The sequence below is a fragment of the Manis javanica genome, chromosome 12 (genome assembly GCF_040802235.1).
Source record: "Manis javanica isolate MJ-LG chromosome 12, MJ_LKY, whole genome shotgun sequence".
Lineage (NCBI taxonomy): Eukaryota > Metazoa > Chordata > Mammalia > Pholidota > Manidae > Manis > Manis javanica.
Genome location: NC_133167.1, coordinates 42957277 through 42982054, shown reverse-complemented (window position 1 = coordinate 42982054; position 24778 = coordinate 42957277). Strand labels below are relative to the sequence as shown.

General features: G+C 36.1%; 1 protein-coding gene across 10 annotated transcripts in view; it reads left to right on the top strand.

Annotated features, from left to right (window-relative positions):
- The window catches only part of GULP1 (GULP PTB domain containing engulfment adaptor 1), a 295772-nt gene that overhangs the window by 94259 nt on the left and 176735 nt on the right, over positions 1 to 24778 (top strand). For 3 of the 10 annotated variants that reach the window (XM_073218536.1, XM_073218537.1, XM_073218539.1), the window contains exon 2: positions 1048 to 1151. The exons of the other annotated variants lie outside the window; for them this stretch is intronic. The gene's annotated coding sequence lies outside the window, so the exon portion shown is untranslated. The remainder of the gene's footprint in view (positions 1 to 1047; positions 1152 to 24778) is intronic. 10 annotated transcript variants of the gene reach the window in all.

Below are 24778 nucleotides of genomic sequence, written 5' to 3'. Positions count from 1 at the left end.
CCAAATAAACTTTTTACTTGAATTATTACCTCAGAGTTTGCCTCTGGGGCCACCTAAGATCCCTTCTTTCTTTGCACCTGAAGTTCTGTCAGAAAATGAAAAAGAATAGGGTATACTAATAGATAAACAAACAGGCTTCTCACGAGAATTGTGGCTAAGATGCCAAGAGTTTTCAGAATATTCAGATGGCTTAGATACAGAGGCAGAAATAAAATATTTAAGGTTTGTCTTTAGTCTATAATTTGATAAAATAAAAAACATAGGTCCAATATGTTCTGTATCAAAGTTATGGAGGGGGCAGAAGAAAAGAGAGATATTTTCATATTTTTGCCAAAAAAGGGGAAAAACATTGTTTTTGCTGTTTTGGCAAGAAGAGATACTATACTGTAATTTTTTTTTTTTTGGTTACTATTTGAATTTATGTCAGAGGTACATTTGAATTGACCAAATTAAGGGAAGGAGTGATTTGTGTTTATCTGCTGGAATAAGAACATGAAGCTCTTAATTAGCTGCTGTGTCTGTTCTAGTTACAGCATGAGAATGAATGGGAGAATAAGCTTCCTAAGGGCTTCTCCATAGTGGTAGAGGTGGAGTGAAAGTTAAAATAGAGCTGTGTTTTCTAAAATTCTGTTTCACCTTCTTAATCAGGCACAGAGCATGCAACTGGTTTGTCCAATTAGCTAATGATGGAAGGAGACATCTGTGGCTGGTTGTACAGACTGAGGGAGAAAGGGGCATATTGTCAACCAACCATGACTGTGTTTTAGTAGTAACATATCCATGAGTTAAAGCACTTATTATCTAGCAATCTTGCTATTTGCCCTTACCTAGCAATTTGTTACAATACTTTTTTTAAAAAGTCACATGTTTACTATTTTCCTACTATTAGGTAGCTTTCTTGAACTTTCCCAAGAAACAGAATAGAGTTCTAGAATATGTAGTGTAATCTCTAAATTAAAATATACACCAATGTATTATTGATTAATCCTACTAAGTCCATTTTAATTTTATCTTTAGTTATATGTAATATCTATCCAATATATATAGGAGAGAAGGTGATAGAAGACAGTGACTGGATGACAACTGTGTGGTTGAAACTATCCAAAGTCAAGTGTCTGTATATTCCTTGAACTATATATGAGCATATCCAGGTAAGAATATGTGGTCATTTTTTTAGATACTTTCCACTATTTGGAAAAAAGATTTGAAATTATAAAATATATTCTTTTTGTACTAAGGATTAAAAAATATAATTTTATTATAGGAAATGGTAAAATTCATAAAAGCAAAATAAAAATTAAAATCATAAAAGACTGTTTTCTAAAAGTAACTTGTGCTGCCATTTCATTTTATATCATTTGACTTTATTTTTATTCATTTTTCCCTTTAAACAAAGTTGGGATAATATATGTAATGCTTGTTGAATTTCTTTATTATTTTTATAACAAATCTATTTTGCTCTATTTGAGACTACAAATTAATGTTTCATATTTTCCACTGTATATGTTAATATAAGTGATTTAAACACATTTTTATATTGTGTCTATTATTCAGAGAATATCCTATAGATAAATTGATATATATATCATTTTATATTAGTAGAGTTACAAAAAGTAGCATCACTGACTCAACGGCTATATAGTTTAGAAGTTTTTTATGTTTATTGCTAAATTTACCTCCAGAAGGTGGTGGTGAGTTGCAGTTTTCTTCAGCCAATTTTGAGAATGTTTGTTGAACTCTTGACTTACATTTTTTCATTGAAGGAATTTCCCTGACAAAACTTAGTTTATGTTGAAGAAAGAATTCAAAAGTAAGATTCTAAATTTTGCTTACAAGCAGTAGTGTACTCTACTCACGTATATTTAGCCAATATATCCCTTACATAATGAAGCCTAGATGAAAGTGAATATTATATATGTATAATTTTCCACACTGTCTAAAAATACATTTATAAGTGATAGCAAGTATACATTTTTTATCCAATTAGTATTTACAGAAACTTACTATTTCACTAAGTCTAAACACTGTGATGATTTGAGAGATGGTAGTGGTGATTGGTAGAGATGGTACAGAGGATGGTACAGGAATAATTTCTTGCCTCTTCTAATTTTCAATAAACTATGGCAAGATAAGAAACATATTTCAGTACCTTAGGTACAGGTAGGATGTGCTAAGTGCCAAGAAAGAAGTAAAAGAGTTCACTGAAGTAATTCTTTCAGCCTGGGAACTGAAGGACACTTCACAAATGAGAGACCAGTTCAGTTGTGCTTTTTAGGGAAGGTAGAACTTCAGCAGGCAAACATTTAAATGCAGGGACAAGTTGGAGCAAAGACACAGAACTGAGAAAACACAAGGGTTATTCAGGAATTTGGGAAGATAGGGTAAATATAGCAAAGTAGTGGGAAATATTTTTGCTTTTAATTCCTATACTGAGGCATTTATGTCTCATCATTATATGATGAGGGACAATTGCAGGGGAGTTCCATGTTCTTTAAGAACTTAATCTAGAAGTGATACGTGTTAGACTAATGAAGAGAGAGCAAACCTGAAGGCAGTGGGAATAATGGTAAGCTTTTCCTTTCATTTGTATCAGCATCTGCTAATCACTTGCTATTTGCCAGGCACTATTGTTAGAAACTATAGGAAAAAAAGGTAAAGACAACACAATCCTCACTCCTGAGGAGCTTACACTGTAGTGGACAGCATATGCCTGACAAATGGCTACAGTGCACCATGACTGTGTAATGATTGAGTTGTATTCAAGGGGAGATTAGTTGGTAACTAATAATGCTGAGGTGCAAGTACTGGATTATCAACTGATGAGGTTTTCCCAGAGATACCAAGTCTGATCACAGTTACCGAAGAAGCAGTATTTCTAAACTTTGCAAGAATTCAAATAAGAAATAATTCAAAGCTTCATCTAGGGTGAGAGTAATATAAATAAAAAACAATAACAAGGAGTGGCAGAAGTGGTGGGAAGTTAAAGAGAAGATCTTTTAGACAAGAAGAGTGTGTTGAAGGCATTAACAGAAACAGGGAAAATAAAGCAAAAGTGGGATTCTCATGTAGGGAAAATAATAGGTTTGGTTTTGAACACTGAGGAGCCTTCTGCCTATCCTCTTACAGTGTTTTGATCATACTTTTGCTAGATAAGTATTTGCATTTTTAAGTTTTATTGCAATTCCTTGTATAATTGAGGATTCATGTATTTAGTATTAAAGTGGTTTGCATTTCTTTAAAATGAAAGTACAAATAAAAATAAGACAACTTAAAACCAAATAAAACATATAAAGTATGAAGTAAAGATCTGATCTGATTCATAACCACTATATATATAATTTAACTTTAGCCTTTCCAGCAATCATGAAGTCAGATTTATGTTCTTGCCCTAAGAGCTTAAATAAATTTATTATAGGAGTCTTTGTGTGATGAATGGAGAGGTAAAGTGTTCTTACCACTTAAAGGTGCCTTAAATTTCACATTGTTGAAAGGGAATGGAAGTTTGCTAATACGTACTTATAAGTAAGTTTGTGGAAGTTAAGAATTGAACATCTCCAGGAAGTCTTTCCTGACTTTTAGCACCCGGACCAGATCCTTTTCCTATGTAGTATGTACCTTAACACCATGTACATGCTTCTGTCATACTAGACATTCTAGTCTTACCTATCATTCCCTGAGACCTGTAAGATTCTTAAAGATTAGGTCATCACTTATCATTTCAGATGTTGCAGTCAAGCTGTCGGCTGAAGCCACAGTCATTTCACAGCTCAGCCAGGGATGAAGGGTCTGCTTCAGAGTCAGCTGTGGAGGGTTTCTCTCTATAGGGCTGCCTCATGCTATGGGATGCTAGCTGCACCTGAAGACAACAATCCAAGAGAGAACAAAAGTGAGGACCGTGCTGGGAGCCGCATTCCTTCATAACCAAATCTAGGAAGTCATTCCATCTGTAGGGAGTTGAGTGATGGCCTCCAAAAACATATTTTTGAGTCCAAACCTGTGGTACCTGTGAATGTGACATAATGTGGAAAGTCTTTGGAGATGTAATTAAATTAAGGATCTTGTGTGCCAGCATCCTGGCTCAACTAGATGAGCTCTAGATTCAGTGACACCTGCCCGCATGAGGTACACCCAGAGGGAAGACCCTGTGCAGAAGGCAGGGAGTGTGTGGTGCAGCTGGGAGCCTCCAAGCTGCGTGTGGCAAGGAGCTCTCGGGGAAAGGCTCCGGGAAGTCTCCCTCAGAGCCCTTAGGGGAAGCGTGGCCTTCCTGACCTTGATTTCAGACTTCTGCTCTCCAGAACTATAACAGAATAACTTTCTGTTTTTCTAAGTCTTTCACTTTGTGGTACTTTGTTTGGACAACCACAGGAAACTGACATTCCACCACTTCTGCAGTCTTCTGTATTTTAAAAGTTAAGTCATAGGTCCAGCCCATACTCAAGGGCAGGGGATCACTAACAGGTATGAACACCAGGAGGAGAGACCTTCAGGAGCCTCTCAGAGGCTGCCTCCTCTATGAGACTTCTGCACACCTCCATTTGTATGCCATACCTGACTCAGCTAGGCCAGACATTAGAATCATTATCTCACATTACCTTAATTTTTTGTTTGTATTTCCTACCTTTGTGATTACAATTACTATTCACTTAGTTAATCAAATGGGAAAATCTGCCGTTTGCATTCTCTTCTTTCTTAATACCAATAACCTTTAAAACTGATTAACCAGTCTTTTTCATTCAGTTCCTTAAGTTTTTATCATTTATGTCTCCCCTTTCAATCTCTCTTCTAACTCTTCACAGGCTTCTATTATCTCTTTACAAAAATAGCAGAATAGTCCCTAAGCAGTCAAATGTTTCTGAGCTTTTCCTCTTTAAATCTTTCCCTGAAAAATGACTTTTGAAAACCCAAATGGGATTATGCCATCCTCTGGATGTAACAACCTCAGGAAATAGAAGACCCCTGAGATCTGGATTTTGACTTCCTAAAACTCAAGCTTCACCTTCAATAGTTCTTTAATATAGATCTATAAACTAATATAAAATTTTCCAAATATATTATGTTCTTTCATTTTTGCTTACCTTTGGCCTTGGTTCTCTTTCTCCAGTAATCAAATAGGTGTTTGTTTTTGCATCTAGCAGAACGTCTAATATAATGACAACATGAACTAATGTCAAAGATGAATGAGTTGAAGAGAGGAGAAGAAGCTTAAAATATCAGTGAAATGGCTATCTTTACAGATTAGCCTAGGACAGAAACAAATGAAAGAGAAAGGGAGATAAATGAGGGACTCATCATGCAGCAAGACCGGGAAATTCAGGGGCAGGATAAAGGGCAGATGCATGTTCACTGTAAATGTGCAGAAGCTGAAGGTCAAGAAAATGTGACATACAGAGAAGTTTTACTTTTGAGACCATGAATGAAGTTAAGATTCAAATGTGACTACAATGTGGTTTTAAGTTTTGAGAGTATTAAAAGATATGTCCTCATGGACATTACAAAACATTAGGCAGAAAGTATGAGGAAGATGATACAGCTGTTCAAGATAGTGAGGAGTAGAATGACTAGATGACAGAAATGTGATGCAATGCTAAGAAAGTGGCAGAAAGGAACTAGAAGTGTAGTTTCTCTTTCCCCCTTCTGTTCTAATAAATAAGACTAACAGCACTCTTGGCTGACGAGAGTCTCTAGGGATATCTCTCAATGGAGAACAAATTAAAATCCTCTTTAGGAGGTATATTATGCTTTATCAGCATTCAATTACAAAATAAAATAACTTCTTAGCCTTTGAAGACATTGATAAAAGGCACTCTGCCTCCACTGATCTTTGTTGTGTATTTAAAACTTCAGTACATCTATGTAAATGATACTTCTGTTCTAATAGATGATATTCAGAGTAATCTCTACTTCTGTGGTACTAACATTAGTTTTCATTTAATGAAAACATTTAAAGGAAAAGATGTTCTGTGTATTTATGTAATAAGTAATTGTAATGAATAGCTCTCTCATAAATTTGTTATTTGAGTGAAATAGTGAAACCTGGCAAACTGGTTGTTCAACATGAATGTTGGTCTCTATGTTTCAAAGTGATGAACTATGGGCTTTTTAATGTAAACTAATTATTCATGCTATAAGGGTATCATTTATTCTACCAAAGCCTTCACTTTTTGTAACATTCCTTATAAATGGTTTAATTTGCTTTGACAGTGTGATTTACAATGAGAAAATTTAGTGCAGTGAAAAATTAAAAAAAAAATTAATGATGATTTTTTTTTCACAGAGACAGAAATAAGAGAGGGAGAAAAATAGGATTTATAGTAATATGTGTAATATTTGAAGAAGTGAAAGTGGCTATCTCTGAGAAGAAAATTGCCAAATTATGAATTTTAAATTGCATAGTTCATCAGTTAGGTAGCCTGACAATCCAAACTGGAAACTTTTTAATCATGTGACCATTTGCGAAACAGCACCTATTTTTGCAAGCAATGTGTAGTCTGCAGTAATCACATCTACATTTGAAGAGTCTCTATCAATTACTGTTCTTAAATTGCAAATAATAGAAACTAGTTCTGAGTACTTTAAGGAAAAAAGGCATTTTGCTGGAAGTATATGAGTTAGCTCATTGAATCAGAAGGTAATCAGGGAAATAGTTCTTAGGAAAAACAGGAGTCAGAGCTTTTTCAGGGATATAGGAAACAGGAAGTGGAGAGACTGTGAAGGGTGTGGCCACGGAGCTAAATCTGGGCTAATGGTGTGTTTTAATGCTGCTCTTCCCTCATTCACAAAGGGAGTTTGCATGACTGAGTTTGAATCATTTGCCCTCTGCCAGAAACCATGGCACTTGATTAACAATTCTTTTGAGATTGTGTGACCATGGAGAGGATAGGCTTCCAAAAGGAACCTCAAAATTCTGGGACCAGGATAGGCAGTGGTTGGGGGGGGCAAGTAAAAACAATAAATGCTGTAAACTTAGAATTATCATTTGAAAGCCAGCGAACTTTAATGGCGATAAAATCTCAAATAACAAAGATTTTACTGGTAAAATTAACATAGATTAAATAATAGTGTTGCTCAGATTCATCCATTGTTATAAAAAATTTATTTGTTCTATCTTCATATGTATGTTTATTAATTACCTGTCATGTGCCTGTTGCTGTACTTAGCAGTGAACATAAAACTACAATCAGTATAATTAGTCATTGTGTGGCACAGAGCATAGTCTAGTGGGAACGGAAATACAATGAATCCATTGCAGTAAGTCTAAGATGGCAGCTATACTAGTTTCCTAGGGCTATGGTAACAAAGAACTGTAAACTGGCAGCTTGAAACAACAAAACTTCTAGAGGCTAGAAGCCTGAAATCAAGAAGTTGTAAGTAGAGTCACACTCCCTCCAAAGACTACAGGGGAGGATCCTTCTCTGTTTCTTCTAGCTCCTGATGTCTGGGGAAAATGGAACTTTCTGACCAGGATTCTTGCCTGGCCTTAATAGGTTCCTGTTTGCACATTTATGGGATGTTTTCTCTGGGGGGGTTAAAGGGGCCAGAGTGGCTGGTCTGTCACAGGATTGCTGTTCCATGGTAGGGGTGGAGAGGAAACACCCCTTCTTTTGCCTCTGTTCCAGGTACAATTGGCCAGGTGCCTGCCAGTCACCAGAGACCTGCCCACAGAGTTCCTCCCAGTGTGGGAGGGGGGCAGAGTAGGGCAGCTGAAGAAGGACAGTTTGGGAGCTGAACAAGAGGGGGTGCTAACCAGTGCGAGTGAGGAGAGACTGAGGCCTGAGAATAAATCCCCTTTAATTCCCAACTTCTTGCCTTGTTTAACTTGGTCTCAGCAATTCATACAGAACTTGCTCCAGACAGGGAACTGCTTCTTCCAAAGCTACAGGTGGCTCCTGGTATTCCTGTACTTGGGACAGCATCACACCAGTCTCAGGCTCTGTCTTCACATCTTCACATGGCCTTCCTCCTTCTGGGTGTTCCTCTGGGTGTGTCCTCTCCTCTTATAAATGTAACAGTCATTGGATTTAGGGTCAATCCTAAATCCAAAATGATTTTATCTCAAGATTCTGAGCTAATTATATTTAGGGTCACATTCTGAGGCTCTGAGTGAACATGAGTTTTGGGGAGATGCTGTTTAACCCCCTCTAGGAGGTTGCATACTGTTGGTGTCCCTTCCAGGGTCCCCGGGCTTATACTTGGGGTATGAGAAAAAGGCTCCCTAAAGGAAATGATGTCTAAATATGAATGTTCACTTGGAAGGAAGGGGATGTATAGTGGATCCTGCAAGCATTTATGAGGAAGTATAGTTCGTGAAGAACTGACAGCAGTTCAGTGTAGCTGGAGCAGAAAGTACACAGGGCTGGGTGAGAGGTGGAGAGGAGAGATGATGGGGAGAAGGTTAATGGGACACCTTTTACCCATCATGAAAGGGGAACATGTAACGAACTTGACATTATCCTGAGGGGAGTGGAGTGCCACTGCAGGGCATTGAGCAGATGGATGACAACATCAAATTCATGTTTTTTGTTTATATGGTGGATGATGTTGATGGATTTTCAAATGTTGTACCATCCTTGCATCCCTGGGATGAATCCTACTTGGTCATGGTCTGTGATAGTTTTGATGTATTTTTGAATTTGGTTTGCTAATATTTTGTTGAGTGTTTTTGCATCTATGTACATCAGGGATATTGGTCTGTAATTTTATTTTTTGGTGGGGTCTTTGCCTGGTTTTGGTATTAGGGTGATGTTGGCTTCATAGAATGAAGTTGGGAGTATTCCCTCCTCTTGTATTTTTTGGAAAAATTTAAGGAGAATGGGTATTATGTCTTCTCTGTATGTCTGATAAAAATCCGAGGTAAATCCATCTGGCACAGGGGTTTTGTTCTTGGGTAGTTTTTTGATTACCACTTCAATTTCATTGCTGGTAATTGGTTTGTTTAGCTTTTCTGTTTCTTCCTTGGTCAGTCTTGGAAGGTTGTATTTTTCTAGGAAGTTGTCCATTTCTTCTAGGTTTTCCAGCTTGTTAGCATATAGGTTTTCATAGTATTCTCTAATACTTTGCATTTCTGTGGGGTCTGTTGTGATTTTTCCTTTCTCGTTTCTGATTCTGTTGATGTGTGTTGATACTCTTTTTCTCTTAATAAGTCTGGCTAGAGGCTTATCTATTTTGTTTTTTTTCTCAAAGAACCAGCTCTTGGTTTCATTGATTTTTTTGCTATTATTTTATTCTTCTCAATTTTATTTATTTTTTCTCTGATTTTATTATGTCCCTCCTTCTGCTGACTGTAGGCCTCATTTGTTCTTCTTTTTCCAATTTTGATAATTGTGACATTAGACTATTCATTTGGGATTGTTCTTCCTTCTTTAAATATGCCTGGATTGCTATATACTTTCCTCTTAAGACTGCTTTCACTGTGTCCCACAGAAGTTGGGGCTTTGTGTTGTTGTTGTCATTTGTTTCCATATATTGCTTGATCTCTATTTCAATTTGATCATTGATCCATTGATTATTTAGGAGCATGTTGTTAAGCCTCCATGTGTTGGTGAGCCTTTTTGCTTTCTTTGTACAATTTATTTCTAGTTTTATACCTTTGTGGTCTGAAGAGTTGGTTGGTAGAATTTCAATCTTTTTGAATTTACTAAGGCTCTTTTTGTGGCCTAGTATGTGGTCTATTCTGGAGAATGTTCCATGTACACTTTAGAAGAATGTGTATCCTGTTGCTTTTGGATGTAGAGTTCTGTAAATGTCTATTAGGTCCATCTGTTCTAGTGTGTTATTCAGTGCCTCTGTCCTTACCTATTTTCTTTCTGGTAGATCTGTCCTTTGGAGTGAGTGGTGTGTTGAAGTCTCCTAAAATTAATGCATTGCATTCTATTTCCTCCTTTAATTCTGTTAGTATTTGTTTCACATATGCTTGTGCTCCTGTATTGGGTGAATATTTATTTATAATGGTTATATCCTCTTGTTGGACTGAGCCCTTTATCATTATGTAATGTCCTCCTTTATCTCTTGTTACTTTTTTTGTTTTGAAGTCTATTTTGTCTGATACTAGTACTGCAACACCTGCTTTTTCTCTTTGTTGTTTGCATGAAATATCTTTTTCCATCCCTTGACCTTTAGTCTGTGCTTGTCTTTGGGTTTGAGGTGAGTCTCTTGTAAGCAGCATATAGATGGGTCTTTTTTTTTTCTGTTTGTGTAAATGTTCAATAAATATACATCTTAGAAGTACCAAAATAATCACAAACAAAATACACTATGTACACCATTTACAAGAGGGTAACACAAACCTTGCCAGGTAGTGACTTTTAACTCCTACACCACTGAAAGGTTTAACCACACCTGATTGTTACATGTCAGAGGAAACAACTGGGCTCAGCCACTGAATCCATGGTGCTTCAGTCAAAAAACACAATAAATAAAATAGTCCTTTATCAAATTTTAGATAATCTTCTCCCAAAACCACACAAAGGTAAGGTTTAAAGGAGGTTTACTTTGAATTCCAGTGATCTTTCTTGTCTCCCAAAGTTCACAGAAATAAAATGAGGACTGATCCACTATAACACAATGTTCTGGGCCAGGCAGTGCATGGTGTGGTTGAAAGTGCACCCTTCTGATTTTTTTCTTTTTCTTTTTTTTTTTAGAAAAATAAAACTCTTTTTTTGTGCAGATATACAAGTCCAGGTTCCTTCAGACAATTTCTAAGGCTCATAACATCAGGTGCTGGCCTCCAAGCACAGAGTCATCATAGGGCAGCTCGTCCTCTGTGCATTATGACTCTGTGTCATAGCTCTCCTCACCCTCACTCTATGACAGCATTTTATCCATTCTATTACTCTGTGTCTTTTGATTGGTGCATTCAGTCCATTTATATTTAGGGTGATTATTGAAAGATATGTACTTATTGCCATTGCAGGCTTTTGATTCTTGGTTACCAAAGGTTCAAGGTTAGCTTCCTTACTATCTTACTGTCTAACTTAAGTTGCTTATTGAGCTTTTATAAACACAGTCTGATGATTCTTTATTTCTCTCCCTTCTTATTCCTCCTCCTCCATTCTTTATATGTTGGGTGTTTTATTCTGTGCTCTTTCGTGTTTCCTTTGACTGCTTCTGTGGGTAGTTGATTATATTTTTTGCCTTTAGTTGGTCTGCTTTCTTTACTGTGATTTTATTTTCTCTGGTGACACCTATAGCCTTAGGAGTGCTTCCATCTAGAGAAGTCCCTGTAAAATACCCTGTAGAAGTGGCTTGTAGGAGGCAAATTCCCACAACTTTTGCTTGTCTGAGAATTGTTTCATCCCTCCTTCATATTTAAATGATAATCATGCTGGATACAGTATTCTTGGTTCAAGGCCCTTCTGTTTCATTGCATTAAATATAATATGCCATTCTCTTCTGGCCTGTAAGGTTTCTGTTGAGAAGTCTGATGATAGCCTGATGGGTTTTCCTTTGTAGGTGACCCTCTCTGACTGCCTTTAAAACTCTGTCCTTGTCCTTGATCTTTGCCATTTTAATTATTATGTCTCCTGGTGTTGTCCTCCTTGGGTCCCTTCTGTTGGGAGTTCTGTGTGCTTCCGTGGTTTGAGTGACTATTTCCTCCCCCAGTTTGGGGAAGTTTTCAGCAATTATTTCCTCAAATACACTTTCTGTCCCTTTTTCTCTCTCTCTTTTTTCTGGTGCCCCTATAATGCAGATATTGTTCCATTTGGATTGGTCACACAGTTCTCTTAATATTCTTTCACTTCTGGAGAACCTTTTATCTCTCTCTGCGTCAGCTTCTATGAGTTCCTGTTCTCTGGTTTCTATTCCATTAATGACCTCTTGCATCATGTCCATTCTGCTTTTAAGTCCTTCCAGAGATTGTTTTATTTCTGTAGTCTCCCTCCCTACTTTGTCCATTAGGTCTTGCATTTTTCTCTGCAGCTCCATCAGCATGGTTATGACCTTTATTTTGAATTCTTTTTCAAAATGATAGGTTAGGTCTATCTCCCCAGGTTCCCTCTCAGGGGATGTCTCTGTTAGTCTGGTCTGGATCAAATTCTTCTGCCTTTTCATGATGATAGAGGTAGTTGTGGGGAGTTGGCACGTGTGTCAGCTGGGAGAATGTCCCTTCTTGCTAGTTTGTGGCTTTCCTCTCCTGTGAGAATGTCAACCCCTAGCAGCTTGTGCTGGGCAGCTGCACAGAGCCAGGGCCTCTAAGTCTGGCTGGGGAAGCTGCTGTGGGCATGGCCACTTTCAGGCTACTGCTCCTCTATGGCAGGGCTGTGCCAAGGGGGAACAGGTAGGAGGCTGTTTATCACCCTGAGGGGCCTCCAAGCTGTGCTGCTACCCGGGTGGTTAGGACTCCCAGAATTCCCCGGGATTCCCAGATGCTGGGCTGAGTGTGCCAGGACGCTTCCATCTAGCTGTGAGGCTCCTATTCCTTTAAGACTTTCAAAGAGCACTCGCTTTTCTTTGTCCCAGGGGCACTGGCTGCAGGGGCCCACTCACAAATTGTACTGTCCCGTTTCCCTAGTATCCAGCACACAAAGAACTGTGTGTCTGCGCTCCTGGTGTAGATGGCTGGGGCTGGGTATTTAGCAGTCCTGTGCTCCCTCTCCCTCCCCTCTCCGATTTCTCTCCTCCTGCCAGGGAGCTCAGGTGAGGCTTTTGCTCGGGTCCCGCCGGGCCGCTGCTTCTATCTTACCCCCTTCATGAGGCGCTGGGTTCTTGCAGGTGTAGATGTAGCCTGGCTATTGTACTGTATCTTCTGGTCTCTCTTTTAGGAATACTTGTATTTGTTGTATTTTCAAAAATATATATGGTTTTGGGAGGAGATTTCCGGTGCTCTATTTATGCCACCATCTTGGCTCCTGTCTCTCAAATTCATGTTTTTTCAAACATCACTTTGTGTACAGTGTGGAAATAAGAAGTGATTAAGCAATGCTGGAGAAAGAAAAGTTAGCCAGGAGACTGCACTAATCCAGATTTTAAATAATGGAGGCTTAGTGAAGGAGATGTGGTGGGAATAAAGAAAAATGAATATAATTCTCATGTATTGTAAAAGTAGAGTTGATTTTGTGTGAATTAGAGACAAAGGATGCTAAGAGAGGAATCAGTATGATGGGCTAGGTTGCTAGCTTCTGAGACTTGGATGATGGCTGCATGTGCTGAGATTGGATAGGTGAGAAAGAGAGAGAAAGATAGACATACACGGACACAGAGACACCAACCTGGGAGCAAAACAATGGATTCCGCTTTGGCTGCCGTGGTAGTTCTCAATGAGTATGTTCAAGAGGCAGTTGTCTATGTGGGACAAATGATGTTGAGTAAGGAAATCTTAGTACATAAATGGTAACTTAAATTTTGGGGCATATTTGAGATTGTTTTATATTATTACTATATTCAACAAATAAATATTAAAAATAATGACATTTAGAAACATTATTTCACAGCATAGGAAATAGCCTTTATAAAATGCAAAAAGAACAAAAATGAAAAGAACAAAACTCAGACACACACCTGTATCTACAGTAAGATCTCAACACTGTATATATCTAACTACCTTTAATGTTAAATAATGAGAATAAATGAACTTAAATGTTAGCAGTGGCTGTTCTAGGTGACTTTAATTTTATTATTTTAAAGAACAGTGTGTCTTGTGACCATATACTACTTTACAACCAGAAAATAATAAATGTTTTGACAAGTTTAACACAAAATATGTACCTAAGATAGGGTTTTCATAGCATAATACTTATAAAATAAGAAATTGATTTGAAGGATTAGATATCTTTTGACTCAGGAAGAAAAGGTGTGAGTAAAGCAGACACTTTATAAAATATCAGAAATATGAATGGGGATATGAATTGCACTTCCTCAGTTTGGTTAAGTAGCCATTTGATGAATTAGGGAAAAATCACTACTTTTGGACATAAAGTAGAAAATAAATTTATATTGAAAGCATTTTTCAATTAATTTTGAAAGCCATATCAGTGAAATTAACAATTTAATAAAACACAAAAACAGATCCTTTTACATAAGCTTTGCTCAATAATACCAGGTTTTCTTATATAAGGTGATTAGGCATAACATTCCTGTGCAGATTTTACTAATTTCTGTCAGACTGAAGTGGTGTTTAGACTTCTGGAATGCAAAGTTAGAGTTTTAATATTAAATCTGTTTTACATATCCAAGGGTCATGCTGTGACAAAAGAACATATTTACATGTTCTTCTGTTTTTTTCCACCCAGTTTCAGAATATTAAACATTGAACATAGACTATCCCAGGAATACTTTAAATGACTTGTCCTATGAAAAATTTGACTTAATTAAGACTGTAAGCCTGGAGTTCTGCTAGAAAATCTATCCACCTGGAATTTATGCATCTTTTTTCCCCCATTTTTGAATGGAGTTTTCTAAATCTCTGAGTAACAAAAATCCTTAGCAGCATTAATAATAATAATAATAATAATAATGATGGACAATACTTACATATTGTATAATTTTTTCAGGTACTGTTCTAATTTGTCTACACAGATGAACACATTTAATTCTCACAGGGAAGTTCTGAAGTATAGAACTCAGTTTACAGATGAGGAAACAGACACAAAGAGGTAAAAGTTAACTTGCCCAAGGTCAAATCACAGGTAGGTTTAGAACACAGATAGAGCCCTTATTTTATCCAGTACACTCTACTGCATGAAAAAGACATATATAACATAAAAGAAAGTATTTTCATCCAAATATATTAAACACTTTGTCAATATTCTGTTTTTATCTTCTCACGAAGCAATCTGACATTCAACTTCATGCTAGACATGTTACATATTTCATCTTCTCACATACTTTCATACCTCCCACCTTCCTCATATTTAATTCATTTCAGTTCTCTTAACTCTGCTCTTACCCTGCCTAATATTCAGTTTTATAGTTTTATTTACATGTTTTCTACTTTGTGTCGTTATAAGAAGATTCCAAGATAAACCTGTTACTTTGTTTAATTAGATAGTATGAAAACAGCATTTTGTGATATCAAAACATAAGTATAGTACTTCTGTTCCCTAATTTAATGTTAATGCAAACAGTAATAGTAAGTTTTCAGGATAATGAGATTATTAAAAGAACTTCTATATCCTCTTTTGTAATTGAAACTTATACTTAATATTAACTTATATTTTGAGAAGAAAATTATAGATATTCCATTCCTTATGATACATTGAGCATACACTGTAATATCTCACTTACAATTTCACATCCCTGAACAGAACAGAAAATAAATTTGTATAGTTCAATTCAGAACTGTGCTGGAAAAAAGAGAACTCTTAGTCAACCAAAAAGTATGAGAAATCCAGAAAAGGATACAGTGTCAGATTTGATAATGAAGGCACAACTCAAGATATGCACAGAGGAGGATTGTTAACCACAGGTAGGTGTGGCACCAAGAAAATGGTAAGTTCCAGATTCCTGGAGAAGCCGTGAATCCAGGGGTAAGTAACTAGTTGCTTAGTAGGAATACAGCAGAGGAGTAATCAAGCATTTAAATGTCTGGAACCCCATTTATCTTCTTTGGTCCAGACAGTGAGGATGTGAGTTCTCCTTAGAGAAAAACAGTAAAGGGTTCAGATGATTAACAATGAGAAGAATCAGGGAACTCAACTACCAAAGTTGTCCTTTCTTCAATGTGTCCCACTATTCCCCCGCTCTCAGTGAAGACGGACCACATCACTGATATAACAGTTAATAAAATTAGCAGAATGCAATTAATATATAACAGCAGAGGGTTGTGAAAGATATTGCTTGAATAGAGGAGAATCAAGCAGAAATCAAGTGATTTAAAAATATGATCATATTCCTTTCATATTTCAACTAGGACAAAGCATAAATGTTGAACTGTTTCAACCTCAGATATCACTGCATATTTAAAATGTAGAAATAGTGTTGCAAATCAGAATGAAGATGGAAGACACAGGTCATTATGTAGTTTCAACACAAAACAAGTTACTTGTTGAGAATGCTATCTTTTTAATTGTTTTATGCAATTCTTTCCAAAGTTACAATATAATGTCTATTTTTTATACATTTATATATTATATATATGTTTATTTGATCAAATATTTCAACACTAAAACCATAGAAAATATTTAAGTCTCAAATAGTGTAATAACCGGCCAGTTAGTAAGTTATTTTCTGGTAAGTGTGGGTTAATAGCCAGAAGAAAACTTTTTTGCCTTTTAGCATTTGAGCATATTGTTGTTAACTCACTTCTCAGGGACAGTGTAAGCAATGTTAAAGAAAATAAAGTCTTATAAAAAATAAATATTTTTATATGCCATAAACTTACACAATGTTGTATATCAGGTATATCTCAAAAATAAATTTTACAATAGTGTTGAATGCTAAGGAGTAAATAATGTATCTTTTCATCTCCATCCAACCCTCATTTCAGAAATAAGTTGACTCCACTTTAAAAAGTAGTAAATGGCACTTCAGTTTGTCAGGCTTTTACAATTAGTGGATATTTATTCTGGAAATAGAAAGCTGGATACATGTGTCTATCTGTCTAGTAGTGTATAAAGAATACTTTTCCTCTTTTTGCTCTTTGGAAGTTTCTAAATAGTAAAATATTTTTGTTGTTTTTATTCCAAGGTTTATACTGTACATTTTTAGTTTCTAATACTGGCTTGTTTCTCTTGTTATTGCCCAACCTACCTGTAATGTTATTTGTCTACTTAACCTGTTATTCCCAAGACTAACAGATTCCCAGTCATATTCTTAATATTTTGTTACAGACAAACCCTTTAACTTAGTGGTAAAGAGGTGCTGGGAATTTTTTTTTCCTTTATCCACAATAGCAGTAAGTATAATGCTGAGGCAGCTCAGAATCTTTCAGATTCCTTTCTTCTTTCCAACTTGCAGAAAAATTAGTTCATCAATATTTTTATAGTACAGAATTATGTTATTTCAGTAACAAGTAGGTATGCATTGGTGTGATGTTGGAATAAAGACAATAATATATATTACTTAACTCATATTTTAAAATCCCACTTATTTAGTGCCTGGTTTGTCTTTGATACTGTTGTAATTGGTACTTTTGTATGTTGTGTATGGAAACTCATTTTCTTACTGAAAAATAACTCAGTATAAAAGAAACTTAATCTGTTTATTGTGTAGATGGGGAAACTAAGATCCAAAAGAATTAAGTGACTTGCTCAAATATACTCAGCAGACACAACAGTGAAGACGCACAGTTCTGCTCAGACCCTTCTGACTAAAAATTGGTCATTCTTTCACAATACTTACTAATAAACATTTCTAATGATGCATATTGCTGATATTTTCAGAAAAAGTATGAGATGCATAAGTATGCAGTTTAAGCTATGGCTTCATTCTCTACTTTGCCTCAAGGTCTCAAGGGTTATCTTAGACTGTAGATAGTGGCATTTGAGGACATTTTTCCTGCTTCCATAGGCAGGTGCTAGGAGTTGCTGGAATTGTTGGTTTCGGTGTGCACCTGTACTACCTAGTCCTGACCTGAGATTATAGTCATTCATTAACTCTTTCATTCTACAAAGATTTCTTGAGCAGCTACTATGTACCTGGCAATATTCTAGGTAGAGTAGGACAGAAGTCCCTAACCTCCTGAGGCTTACTTTCCACTGTGAGGGCATTGTTGCAGCCGCCTCCTCTTCAATTTCCATGACCTAGAATTAAGGAACTCCTTTAAAAATAGAACCTTTCATTTTGTTTTATTCACATTTTTTAAATAAAGTAATAGAAAATGCAATAAAATTATTAAATTACAGTGCATTTACCTCAGACAAATCTAACCAACCTGTAGAAATTCTTGGCTTTCAGGTCGTGCCACCATTTTATAACTTGAAATTGCCATTCAAGTACAAAAGAACATGTATTCAGAACAAGAAAGATCCCACAGAGGTGTCCATGTACAAGGCGTGTGGAAGCATGGACTGTGTGACATGGACCTCTATGTATAGCTTTTTTGTTTAACTAGGAATCCCTTTTTACTCATACTCATAGTCCAGAGCAGCTAGGCCCTTCTCTCTGGGTTTTGTACTCCATCCCTTACTTCAAACATGCATCTTCCTGAATGCCTCTAGTTTCACAGATGTCCATTCCTGCTCACTGTAGGATGGTCTCTTCATGTTGCCAGAACACGTATATTAAGGATATTGTTTGAAGTCTCTCTGAGAGGTTACTCATAGATCAGTGCCTTAAGCATCATATTTCTGTATCCATAGAGTATTCTTGATTACATTTTTTGAGCTGTTCCTTGCAATTTTAATAGAATTAGCCAGTTGTGTTAAAATGTTGGCTACTTTAATGCCTGTGGTCTCTTGATGTTTCGGCTAATAGATCTGCAACTGTGTACTAGAGTATCGTCTACAGATTTTCTCTAGAACTCAAGTCAGAGGGTTGCTGGCTTGAATTATGGAATTGCTGCTGGTTTGACAGAGAACATCAATTTATGTGCAAGATGTTAATTTGCATGATTCAGTTATTCTCCCCTAATACTCCTGAGGTATTTTGTTTCTGTTTTTTTGTCTCAGAATAATATGTCCTCTCTCCTCAACCCCCTAACAAATACAGACTTAGGTTAAATACTCTGATGCTGTGATATTTATATATTTAAATATTTCATACTTACAATGTTACAACAAAATTTTCAGTCTGCCTTATAAGCAAATTATGTCTATTTTTTATCTTCTTTTTAGTGCTTCTTAGAGTTCACTCTGATTATCATTTATCTTTCTTCAGTGATTCCACATTGTTAGAACAGGACTTATGTAATCCAATTTTATAAGAAAATTGTGAAGATTTAGCAAAACCCAATTAAATATTACATGATTCTTTTTCATCCTTAATACATATTTTATTACAATTCCTTTCTTTTTAAACTGATAATTAACTCAATTCTACATTTAAATGCAGGATTAACCCAATTCTACATCACTTACTTCATCCTTCACTTTGGAATCTTTGGATAGGTTTCCAAACACCTTTCAGTTTTTATGAAGGACTTGAGTCAGTTTAATAATTATCTAAAATTGGATCTAGACAGATAAGGAACATTTTTTTGACTGGAAGATGTATATCTGTTTCCTAGAACTCTGTCAATTATTCCAGATCCACCTGGTCATCACACTGCTGCTAAAGCCATAATTCTATGATCACTTTGCCTGCCTTTCTACCCACTTCAGATATTGTCCTGTCCCTTAAACTTCTTGAATGTAATGCATTGACATCCTTCCATTCTCAGAGACAACCTGTGTTTCCCTACTATATTTCGCCTGACCTACAATAACAGCAGTTTAACTCTTTTTTAAGTGTCCACTTCAAAAACATGCACATAATTAACATTTAAATTTACATGCAGATTTAATATCAGCCAGCTTTAGTTGTTCCCCATTGCAAGTCTTAACTTGCACAATAGGTTTCTTCAGTTTCTTCTCTTCAGTTGTACCTATTGTCCCTCCTTCCCCTTTACTTTTCATCCATTGGTCTATTTTCACTTCTTTGGATGCCATGTTTTTACCCCTTCAGATTGTCGCACATCACGTTCCTTCTGCTTGGTAAGCCTTAGATCTTTTAAGTTGTTACATAATTATTACTTCCTCAGAAAAATGTCCACCTGATTTTTTTCATACTAATTAAGTTTATCTTAAATGTCACCATAATTGACACCATATGGTGTCTTGTATAATACGTCACCATAGCACCAATAAATGTTATTATATAAGTGCGTTATTGTATTTGTTGAGAGTTGTTCCTATTTCAGTTTGCTTGTTAAACACTAAGTTTACTTTAATGCATTAAAATAAATTAGTGTTATTTTATAAAGGATATGTTTGTAGAGTTATTATTGATTGATTGACTTCTACATGCTTCTTTTTGAGTGACCAGTTTTTTGTTCTGTGTCTACTTTTCCTGAAATCTTTGTCATTTTCTTTGCAAATAAGCTACATGGATATACTTTTAATTAGAATGTGTAACCATTAGACAAATCATTTTTATGACTTATTAGAATGATTCTAGTCAGTAGGCACTTACTCTGAATCATAACACTTCAGCAATCTTCACTGGAAAAAACATAATTTGTGTGTTTCTTGTAGCTCAATTTAGCAAGAACTAAGGAAGGATTTGAAAGAAAGGATGCCTGCTCTCCCAGACTGTTCAAAAGCACAATGAAGCTGGAAAGGCTAAATATGTCAGTAGTTTGGCAATTCCTCTGAGAGATAAGAGAGCTCAACACTATTAATCATGAAAAGAAGTTTGTGTAATATGTCAGGGGCTTATGATTTTGTGCTTTTCTAAAATAGTATTTGTCACAGGATGATGATTTCAATTTCTGTGTTACTGAATATGTAAATTTTAAAATCACCTAATGACAGAAATAGTTTTGGTCGCTTCAAAAAACAAACTCTATTTAATTACTTTATAATTTCTTAAATACAATTAATTTGCATGGCTGTTTTATAACTATAAGTTAACAGGGTTCTAAGACAGTGAATAGGTGGTGTCTGAGGGCCCCTTTCAACTCTTTTGTAACAAATTATAAATTTTGATTGTATGGAATAATGTTGCATCAACAGTAAATATGTTACCATGTGGGATAAGTCTTAAGATGTTGGAATGTGGTGGTGTTTAAAGATGACTTTCAGGAGTATTTAAGAACTTAGATAAAGTTCACTTGTCTCATTTTGCAGCCCCAGAATTACTTTACAAAGAATTAAAATTCATAACTATTGATTCATATGATTCTGAGAATTTTCTACATGTAGTTTTTTGGAGCCTCTAGTAGAATAAGAAGTAAATCTAAGGAAATAGTGTATCGCACAGACAAGAGCAAAGGACACATTTTGGGAACTTTTTTGTCTTAAGGATATAGCATGAAGGCTACTATGCTTTCTGTGTCTCAGGACAGACTAGAATGATCTCTGATAAAATCTATTTCATCTAAGTAATAAAGCAACTTTATCTCAGAAGACTGCAGGGCTATGTGTATCTGTCTGTGAAATGTATCCCTGATACTGCAAAATTTAATGATAATTCCTCAGAGTTGGCTTTTTGAAGAGTCCCCTGATAATTTGAAGAATATGACACTCTGCTTCTGTAGCAAATTTCAAAGAAAAGTAAGTTTGGATGAAATGTTAACTTCTGTCCAAATCCTTTGTCAGTGTAGCAGAAATCAGAGAAAAAGTTGCTTGCAATTGGAGAGGGAAAGAATATGCTGTTGATTTACAAGGCCCTTTTCTAGGAATCTTTTGCCTATTCTGTGATTAATTAATAATGAAAAAGGCAGGAAAGATACAATCATCTAGAATGAAGTAGGAAATATGCTTTTTAAAATTTATGATATATTTTAAAATTTATCTTTCCAGTGTTTTTTGCTTTATTTTGTAAGCATTGTTTTCACTCTTTAAAATGAGATTCTTTCAGTGCAGCTTTATCTTTTTTTCTTTTTCTCTCCCTCCCTCCCTCTTTTTCCCCTTTATTCTTCTGTTCTTGCTTTGGGTGGGAATAAGGGGGCCCTTTTGGGGTGATGAAAATTCCTATGATTAGATTATGGTGATAGTTGCACAGCCTTGTAAATATTCTAAAAACCATTGAATTGTTTATTTTAAGTGAGTTAACTCTATAGTTTGTAAATTATAAATTAACTATGGTGTTTTTAAAAAGTGAAATGCCAGCCAGATGTTAATGAAGGTGACTGGAATAACTAAAGTACAAGGACCCTAGCCTATTCTTATCTCAGTTTGGTTACAATAAATCACAAGTCTAGTCACTCAGTTTCAGGACTCAATTGGTATGTCCTTTCAGTTCTTAACAATATTGTGCTTTTTAGTCTTGTGAAGGAAAAGATGGACTGACAATCAGAAAATTGGCATCAGTAGCAGCTTTAATTCAGCCTCTATCAATCTGTGGTCTTTGTGTCCTACATCCTGGGAAAGGAGACTGTCAGTGATAACTCAGGGACAGGAGTTGACCTTTATGAAGACAAGCTACAGGATAGTGAGCGCTTGAATATATATTACTCAACTGAAAGGTGAATAAAAAGCATGTAAAACATTTACTGCATTTAATCAGATATAGTTGGGTAAACATATTTGAACATTTGATTTTGAAGTCTAGTAGGCTTTATTCATTTTCCACTAAATACGAGATCACAATGGTGAAGATTGAGTTTTTTTTTTTTTTTGAGAGGGCATCTCTCATATTTAATGATCAAATGGTTGTTAACAACAATAAAATTCTGTATAGGGGAGTCAATGCTCAATGCACAATCATTAATCCACCTAAGCCTAATTCTCGTCAGTCTCCAATCTTCTAAAGTATAACGAACAAGTTCTTACATGGTGAACAAATTCTTACATAGTGAATAAGTTCTTACATGGTGAACAGTACAAGGGCAGTCATCACAAAATCTTTCGGTTTTGATCACGCATTATGAACTATAAACAATCAGGTCAAATATGAATATTCGTTTGATTTTTATACTTAATTTATATGTGAATCCCACATTTCTCCCTTTATTATTATTATTATTATTATTATTTTTAATAAAATGCTGAAGTGGTAGGTAAATGCAAGATAAAGGTAGAAAACATAGTTTAGTGTTATAAGAAAGCAAATGTAGATGATCAGGTGTGTGCCTATAGACTATGTGTTAATCCAAGCTAGACAAAGGCAATAAAACATCCACAGATGCAGAAGATTTCTCTCAAAATGGGGGGGTGAGGTTCTAAGCCTCACCTCTGTTGATCCCCAATTTCTCACCTGATGGCCCCCCTGCGACTGTGCCTGTCTTAGGTTGTTCATCCCTTGAGGAATCTTACCCGTCTCTGGCTAACCAGTCATCTTCCGGGGCCATACAGGGAAATGTAAAGTTGGTAAGTGAGAGAGAAGCCATATTGTTTGAAAAGGTTAGCTTTTTACTTCTTTGCAGATTTATGCCCTGTGGCTTCTATGCCCTGCATTTGTCTTGAGGTATCTTTACCACTTGGAGGAATTATGATACTCGGTGAATTTGATATGAGGCACGAATTCTATTTAAGGGTTGTAATTATGAAGGAAGAAGAAAAGCTATAGAGGTAGCGGATGGAAGAAAACATGGGAAGATTGATTATTTCTTTGACATATCTTGTAGAGTAACTTAAGCATGTATAGGTTTTAAACTGCTAATTAAATTGTGCACACACATTAACATAACAGGAATACAGTTACCTAACCAAAGCAGATCTATAATTACCAGCCATCTCCAGTGAAGCCAAGAAAACCAGTTAGGCACCCTAGGCATTTGTGAAAATTTGTCTATGATATAATGGATATTGTCCAATGGTACTTGAACAGTCTGAGAGAAATCAGACAAATTAAAACAACCCATTCCTGGGAACTGTTCACATCCCATATGTTCTTTTAACAGTAGATAGTCTGTAGTTGTAAGATTTTGGAGCGCTACAACTTGCACTTTTCCTAATTCTTGGTTCAGTTCCAACAGTATAGATCCAGTCAAATTTGTTGTTTTACTGTATGCACAGGCCAGCTTAGATATCTCCTTCTTAATTTCAATGGCAAGTCCAGGAAATGGTGGGATGAGTGCAGCTACAACTGCAGCATCGCCTGGATCTTTGTTGAGGTTTTTTGATGATCATCTTCTGGTATGACTCTTCCAGAGAGTGCTGATGTTGGAAGTTCTTCTTCATATCATATCTTAGTTCATTTTCTGGGTAGCCAAATTAGGCTTTGATCCTCTATATAAAGACAAACAGACCCTTTGCCCATACTTTGATATGCCCTTTATAGCATTGTGTAGAACTTATTGGAGGTCACCACCCAGGAACTGCTTTTTTTTTTTTAAGAGAAAGGAATATTATCAGAAAAGTGTACCTCCATAACTAATCATCTGACACCCTTTAAGTGATCAAAATTAAGGATATTTAAAGGATGCATTAATCGATTTAAAGTTAGTTTTATCCTACCAGGGAGTAATCCCCCTTTTCTTTCTTTCTTTTTTTTTTTCTTTCTTTAATCTACACTTACATGAAGAATATTATGTTTACTAGGCTCTCCCCTATACCAGGTCCCCCCTATAAACCACTTTACAGTCACTGTCCATCAGCATAGCAAAATGTTGTAGAAACACTACTTGTCTTCTCTGTGTTGTGCAGCCTTCCCCTTTCTCCCACCCCCACTATGCATGCTAACCTTAATACCCCCCTTCTTCTTGCCCCCCCTTATCCCTCCCTACCCACCCATCCTCCTCAGTCCTTTTCCCTTTGGTACCTGTTAGTCCATTCTTGGGTTCTGTGATTCCGCTGCTGTTTTGTTCCTTCAGTTTTTCCTTTGTTCTTATACTCCACAGATGAGTGAAATCATTTGGTATTTCTCTTTCTCTGCTTGGCTTATTTCACTTAGCATAATACCCTCCAGATCCATTCATGTTGCTGCAAATGGTAGAATTTGCCCTCTTCTTATGGCTGAGTAGTATTCCATTGTGTATATGTCCAACATCTTCTTTATCCATTCATCTACCGATGGACATTTAGGTTGCTTCCAATTCTTGGCTATTGTAAATAGTGCTGCGATAAACATAGGGGTGTATCTGTCTTTCTCAAACTTGATTGCTGCATTCTTAGGGTAAATTCCTAGGAGTGGAATTCCTGGGTCAAATGGTAAATCTGTTTTTAGCATTTTGATGAGCCTCCATACTGCTTTCCACAATGGTTGAACTAATTTACATTCCCACCAGCAGTGTAGGAGGGTTCCCCTTTCTCCACAGCCTCAC